This window comes from Pundamilia nyererei, unplaced genomic scaffold (assembly GCF_000239375.1).
Source record: "Pundamilia nyererei isolate P.nyererei 1_Seehausen unplaced genomic scaffold, PunNye1.0 scaffold00203, whole genome shotgun sequence".
NCBI lineage: Eukaryota > Metazoa > Chordata > Actinopteri > Cichliformes > Cichlidae > Pundamilia > Pundamilia nyererei.
This window is the reverse complement of record NW_005187604.1, coordinates 73,081-80,275: the sequence shown is the minus strand read 5'-3', so window position 1 is coordinate 80,275 and position 7,195 is coordinate 73,081. Positions and strand designations below refer to the sequence as shown.

The following is a 7,195-nucleotide window of genomic DNA, read 5'->3' as shown; positions in this document are numbered from 1 at the left end:
CTTAAGGTGTTGAAAGGACATGCATGAATGCTAATATTAATATACATCACCAGCTTCTCTGTTTAATGCTAGGGAGCTGATCACTAGTGAATTTAAAACTGTTAAACAAACCTTTAAGAGATGTTATCTCTGTTACCAAAAGTTCAAGGATAAAACTACAGTAACGTACCACAAAAGTACCATAGAATTAAAAGTAAAGGCTCATATTGTAAATGCACTGTCATTAGGGAGACATGTTCACTTCATGTACGTTCCCTGAAAACAAGTGGAGTGTGTTAGCATGCTAACAAATTACAATAAGGTGGTAAACATTTTGTTCTAGCATGCAGACATTATGGCATTTAATTCAGATAGGTAAAACCATGACTAGAGAAGAGATTTTAACACAGACGGGCTTTATTGTGACCTTTTTGCCAGCAGACTAAAGTTTTCCATAACAATATCACAGAGGAAACTAAAGACAGCAGCCCTCCTGGGGTGGCACTATAATTTGTGACCATTTAATAAAACACCCACAATTGTCACCCAAGAAGCAGCCCACTGGAGATAAGTGCATGTTCTCTCTGGACTGCTCTGGAAGATGTAATTATTAGCGAAAGTGCTATACAAACCGACTAAAATGGAGCAGTTGGTCCCAAGGTATTTCCACAGTGTTATTAATGTGCTGCAGTGACAGAATGGGAATATAATAAATAGCATCAGGTTGAATATGCAGTAGATACACAGAAATTTTGGCTCCAGCTAAACCCCACCACATTCATATTTTGGGATTCTGCAAATATGAGCTCTACACACCATCCATATCTTCAGCACCACACTAATTTTGTTCAAGTCAAACATACAATCTAAGAAGCCTGAAAAACCTCTTGTTTTTTTCACCGTCAAGTTCTCTGCTGCAGCTGAAATGTTGGAAATGTTATGAGTATGGTCAGCCTCATTACTGTGGTAAATGCAGACGTGAAGGCTTTATCATTACAACCTGTAATTTCCTAAAAAGATTGCACATTCAGCTGTGGACTCGAGTTGACTGCATGGCTGAAAACCCATTTCGCGCTCTGTCTCAACCAATTCATGGTGCCAGATCCAGTCATAAAAAGCTCTTCTCACTTGCCGTACATTAACTTATTAAAGTCATCTTTCGTCAGACCATTAATGTGCCTCCAGTGCATAAAATGATTAACAGTGGCTTCAGTCTAGTTCTGGCATTGAATGAATCAAAGTGTGCAATAAACATTATTTGAACGCTTCCTGAAGCGGAGGGGAGAGGATGTCAAGAAATCATTTCAGTAACAACATGGCCTAAGTGTCACTTGGGCTAGCAGTTCTCTTGAGCAATTGTTCTGATTAATCATGTAAAAAAGAAATCTAATGTGAAAGAAGCACAAATAAACGTGAGAGTGGGTTTCATAAAAAGCACGATTACCTCTAATAAATACTCCTCTATCTCAATTCGTTGGAAAACTGAGCATACTGGGAATACTGGCCTATGGGCCAGCAGTTGCTCTTCCTTCAGATAAAAACAAAACACCAGATTCTCAAAGGTGTCAGTGTGAAAGAGGCAAAAAGATGGGGGGGTGGGGGAGAGACAGAAAGCTGTTGAGTTCAGGCTGTGGGCCTGTTGGTCCTTAGAGATGGGCTGTGTGACTGCTGGCTGATGCTGTCTTATTAAAAGTCCTCCTCTGCACATTCAACAGCACTGTCAAAAAAAGAATCTTCAAAACTTTGTTGAAACAGTTGCTGAATTGCAGGACAGAGCTGAGCCAACTTATAATGTCTGCCATAAGCATGGCTTTTAAGCTCAATACTTAGCTCCGCCAGATACCACTAAAAGAGAAGGAACCCTTTGACTCTGCACTGATTGGACAGGTATTTGTGAGGCTTATTCTCTCTCCCAGCCACCTATTTTTAGTTACTATGCTGTACTAGTATACATAAAGCTAACCAAGCAGTATATAAGCAATTTAAATCATCTCCAGGGGCAACATAAACAATATACACATTAAGCCATAGTCACACAGGCCTAAAGACTCATCAGACACCATCTGGTATTCACAGGTTTAGTGGGAAAATTTGGAATTCCCAACTCATCGACCAGCAGTTGCTGACTGAAATTGGTCTCAAAAAGAAAAGCCACTCAGGGTTTAGTATCTTGGCCAAGGATACTTTGGAGACTGGAGATTGAACTACCAACCATCTGATTAGTAGATGACCTGCTCTTCCTAACGAGTGACAGCCACCCTCAAGACGAATGACTTTGTTTCTCAGCTGTTCTTAAATTTCTTTAGTTTGTGGCACGATGTGATGCTTTTTGGGATCGTTAAGCCTACGCCACCTCGTCAGACAAGTTCAATTTAAGTGATTCATTGATTCAACGGGTCTGACAGTAATCAGGCCCGGGTGTGGCTTGTCTCACTGAACTCGGATTTCCCCAAAAAATTTGATTATCAATTCTGTAGATTTGTGATTTAACAGGGGTTTCAACTGTTGCACTTTGTAGTAGAAACATTGACATGGTCATGCATATTCAGGGATACAGTGATTTTGTTTTCAAAATTTTCAATTAATCCTGGAGTCCCACATATAGAAATAACTAAATTCCCAAAGCTCAAGATCCAATGAAGTTGCCTGTTTATTTGGCCCATAGTCAGACCTCTTCAAATATTTAGTTAGCAAGTATATGTTTCAAAGAAAATGAGAAACACCTGAGAAGGTGATAAATGACTAAAACACTCTAAACACTCTGAGAACGCAAAAGGTAACGGTGTTCGTATGGTATGCTCCGGATTGTGGATGAAATCCAGTAGAATGACGTTCCTGGTGGTAACACACATTCCAGCTGTGTATTCCAGCCTTAACCCTAACCTTAATCCTAACCCTAACCACAACCTTAATCACGTTAGATAGTGTTTTCCAAAGCGATTCATGATGAGAACGTAAAATAAATGTACATGTGTAGATTGAGTCCAAACGGTTCTCATGTTTCCTCCTTTATCCGAACGCGTAACTTAGAAACGTGTTGGGTTACCAACGATTGGTCACATAGCTTAATATGTTACGCTTTGGGAGTGTGTAAAACTTTGATGAAGAGGCAGTGCTACATGAAACAGTAGCACCTACCTGCTTGTGATACAACAACATTTATATAGTTGCAGAGACTCTACAGACCGCAAATGAAAATGCTCTTCAGCACTCTTCACCACAAATTCAAAAAATTACACATTATGCGATTACCATTACAGTATTAACATTACCGCATTATCATTACATTATTATAGTCCCACTTTTCTGCCATACACCAAAGTTTAAATCACAGAGCTCAGGTCTGGACAAGTCAATTAGTCCACACAAGCCATACACGAACAGTGACAGGGTACCGTAATTGGCCCCGTGCCAGCAGATTAATATGTGGTCCTTTACTACTAAAATGGTCTTTCTTAGTGAAGCTCCAGAGAATTAATTAAACCGATGCCATTTTGAGGAGCCAAGGACTTCAGGATAAAATGACCTTGATATGAAAATGGGTCTTACAGACAGATAACTACACTGACCTTATGTCAGTCCACTTAACCTTCTCAGCCCTGCATTTATTCTGCACGTTTTACATGGTGAACCTGTTGTACGCTGACATCCTCTGCAGGTATGGCAAGGGCTGAGGTGGACATTATTTATAACTGAAGACCAAATGCTTTAGTTTTACTGAGAAAGGTCACACTGAACTTGTTATTTACAAAGAAAATCTCACTGCATCAGTTTTTGTCCCGCGGTCCATAAACACAAATGAGAAGTTTCGTGTCGGCTGCCAGTAACAAACAAGAATAAGAGATTAAACGGCACAAGGTGCACTTGATTATTTTAGTTGCTATGCAACTATAAAAAAAGAAGTGCATGAACTGCAGGGTGCTTAATGAGCAACTGAGTGTGTGTCCCTGATTTCACCTCTTTTGAAACCAATCTGCGATAAACAGTGGGTCCACAGATGGTCACTTATTACCACCTGCATGAATAATAAAGGAAAAGGTTTTTAGCACTTAAAGAGAGGGACAAAAATGAAACATTAAATCAGAAAAATAAACACGTCGCCCGTCTGCAGGAATTCTAAAAAGATATGATACTGAGGTATCATTGAGTGGTTCTCTCCCAGCAGTCTGTTCCTGCCTCTCAGGGGAATAGTAGAAAAGGTACCAATTGAGGCAGAACCATAGCCCCAGGGGGCAGTGGAGGTGGCTTAAAATCCCCTGCCAGTGCTTTCAATACCGGATGCCGGAGCCTGGTTGACTTTACGATTTTGCGTAATTTTGTTTTTGGCTAGTCTTTATATCTTCTTCTTGTCAGGTCTTAAAGCTGGTCTCTCATCTGAAGCCAGGATAAAACTCCTAGTTGAGGTGGGCAAACACAGCTCCGGTGATGTACTGCTCCCCCAAGAACAGCCAGTGCAATAGCTCAATCCCATTAAAAAAGAAGTACAAGATCAAGACAGAAACAAAACATGACCTGGACTTGGGATATACTTTGTATTCATTCACACTACACAAATGCCCCGTTTCAGCTGCCAGAAGCAAGATTAACCACAGTATCAAAATGGAACAACAGACGGTTGCTACTCAGTGTTCGAGTAAATCAGCGACTAAACAGAGTCCTCTTTTCAGAGTTAGCAAAGAAAGTCTGACCAATGTTTTTCTCTTCACTTCTTTTTTTGGGGGGGAAGGGGATCTTAACTTCCACAAATAGGTTCAACTTCAGTTTACAGCTCCTAGGAAACCAACACCAAGGCCTTAATTATTTGTCAACTGCCAACAAGGCATTACTGTATCTATCTGAAACAAGAACATCAGTACGTTAGAATACTCAAAAAAGGCTGTCAAATGGAGTACTTGTAGCATTTTCCTAGGATGAATTCAAGAAAGCTAACTAAGATATATGTAAGAAGAGAAATTTTGTCTGTTCCTGTATAAAAGTGCAGCCCTACAGACCTGGCAGACAAAAGAAGTGTCAACAACTTGGATGACCCAAACTTTAAATTAGCTACATAAACTGCTTCTTTGATTCTGCAGATGCACTTTAACACTGTCTCATAACGTGTGCTGCACCTGTTGAAACCTCTGACAACAACATATATTACAACTGGATTGCCAATAGCATGAACTCACCTTTGGCTGTGGCGATAGACCCATACAAATATCAGAGCAGGCTGACATTTATCAGAGCAGAGTCACAACTCTTGGGCTGCTGTACCTGAAAAACAGATTAAAGACATTTCAGAATTGTTTGAGGACTAGACAAAGAGGATGAATTTACAAGAATAAATCCAAAAATATGGTTTCACCTAAATGGGGACAGATTGCATCTATATATAAACCCATAAAAAGCATGGGTATGTTTCCAAGCAAAGACTTCTTCTTAATATCTTAGATATTGTGGTTGATAAGCCACAGTTACTGCGGAGAATATTTCATGACTTAAATTACTGCAAGAACTAGAACAAGGAACTGCTGTACAGTCAAGAAAAGGGATATCTATCATTCTATCATCTATCATATAGAGATTGTACAGTCATGTGTAAAACAAAGTCCTCACATGACTCTATGCAGTCAAAGACAGATGGTAAACTCTACAAAGGCAGACGTTTTGAACGTTTGTAGTCTGGATCATTTAGGCGTGTGTTAACACCAAGCCAAAGACAGATGCCAAAGACATCAGCAATGATCTGAGAGAAGCAATTATTGCTGTCCATCAATCTAGAAAGTGATATGACGCCACCTCCAAACATTTTGAAGTCCATCACTCTATAGCAAGAAATTTATTCACAGGTGCAAAACATTCTAATCTCCCAGGAGTGAAATTCCCAGCTAATTCAGCCCCAGAAAAACAAAAAACCGAATCTCAGACTCTACAAGCATTAGGTAAAAGTTGTGTATAATGGTACAATTAGAAAAAGACAGAACAAATATGGCTGGTTTGGAAGAGTTGCCAAGAGAGAACATATTCTCTTTAAAGCAAACATGGCAGCACAGCTTAATTTTGTAATGCTGCACCTAAACAAATCATCCAACTTCTGGAACACAGTCCGTTGGACAGACAAGACCAAAGCAGAGATTTGCTTGCCCAAAACTGGGTCTTACAACAGGACAATGATGCATAAATGAATAACCACAAACCTCAATGAAGTGAGTCGGTGCTGTAAAGAAGAGTGAGCTAAAGTTCATTCGCAATGATTTAATCAAGGCTGATAAAGTCATACTACTTCAAGTTATTGTTTCTAAAGGTAGAACTGGAAAACTGAGTCATGGATTGCACTTGGTTTTTCCTGTGAGCTTTCTTTTTCCCATGGCAGTATTGGTCACCTCAGATTGGACCTTCACAGATATCTCTATCTGCATTTCCATAGTTGCATCAGAAGAACATTGGCTGATATAATGATATGAGAACGACATGTCATGGCATTTGGTTGGGCTCCACTCAGAGATCAATGTGCAACTGTAGCTCTCTGTGCATTTTTATCAACCGAGTCATAATAAGGTTTTTGCCTTATGCATCAAAAGGGTGAAATACTGCTCACTTGCATTTTTCATTTACATGCAGTCCTGAATGTAGCCTGACACATAATCATTTTTTGTATGTACCTCCCAATGCTGCAATATTTCATTTCAAAGTGACACCCCACCCAAATCTCACATCTGTTGGCTCATATCCAGAAGCTGCTGATTAAAGTCCTTCTAGTCAGTTTCCCTGGTCAGATATGCAACAGTAATAATATCAACATGTCTCCTAGTGGTGCAAAGAAAAGAGACAGAATGTCAGTGTTGATCTGCAGGTATCAGATTTAAAATATTCAATCAATAATGCCTGCCACTCTCCCACTAGTCTCAACAGGAAGGCTGCTGAAGCACCTTTGTGTTAGAAGCACACAGTGGGTATAAGAGGGAGACAGACAGCGGCATGGAGTGGTGAGGCTCATGTCTGTTTGGTCAGAGGGGTCAGACCGTGACAAGATGCTGACACAGAGGAGGATGCAGCTGGGAACCTGACATACCTCTCCATCCTTCCCCTTCTAGTCTCCTCTCACTCTAAGCTCTTTAATTTGCTCAGCCTTCCACTTCTGTGCAGATTACTGGAATGTTACAGTAAATTAGCCAGCGTGCTTCTGCTCTTCTCATTTAGATCCTGTCTTTGAACTTCTACAAAGTCATAATAAACA

The 7,195-nt window shown here is 40.1% G+C and overlaps 1 protein-coding gene across 9 annotated transcripts in view; it reads right to left on the bottom strand.

Moving 5' to 3' along the window:
* arvcfb (ARVCF delta catenin family member b) overlaps positions 1-7,195 on the bottom strand; it is a 242,479-nt gene that overhangs the window by 182,080 nt on the left and 53,204 nt on the right. For all 9 annotated transcript variants that reach the window (XM_005747739.1, XM_013914544.1, XM_005747742.1 and 6 more), the window contains exon 2: positions 5,148-5,232. The gene's annotated coding sequence lies outside the window, so the exon portion shown is untranslated. The remainder of the gene's footprint in view (positions 1-5,147; positions 5,233-7,195) is intronic.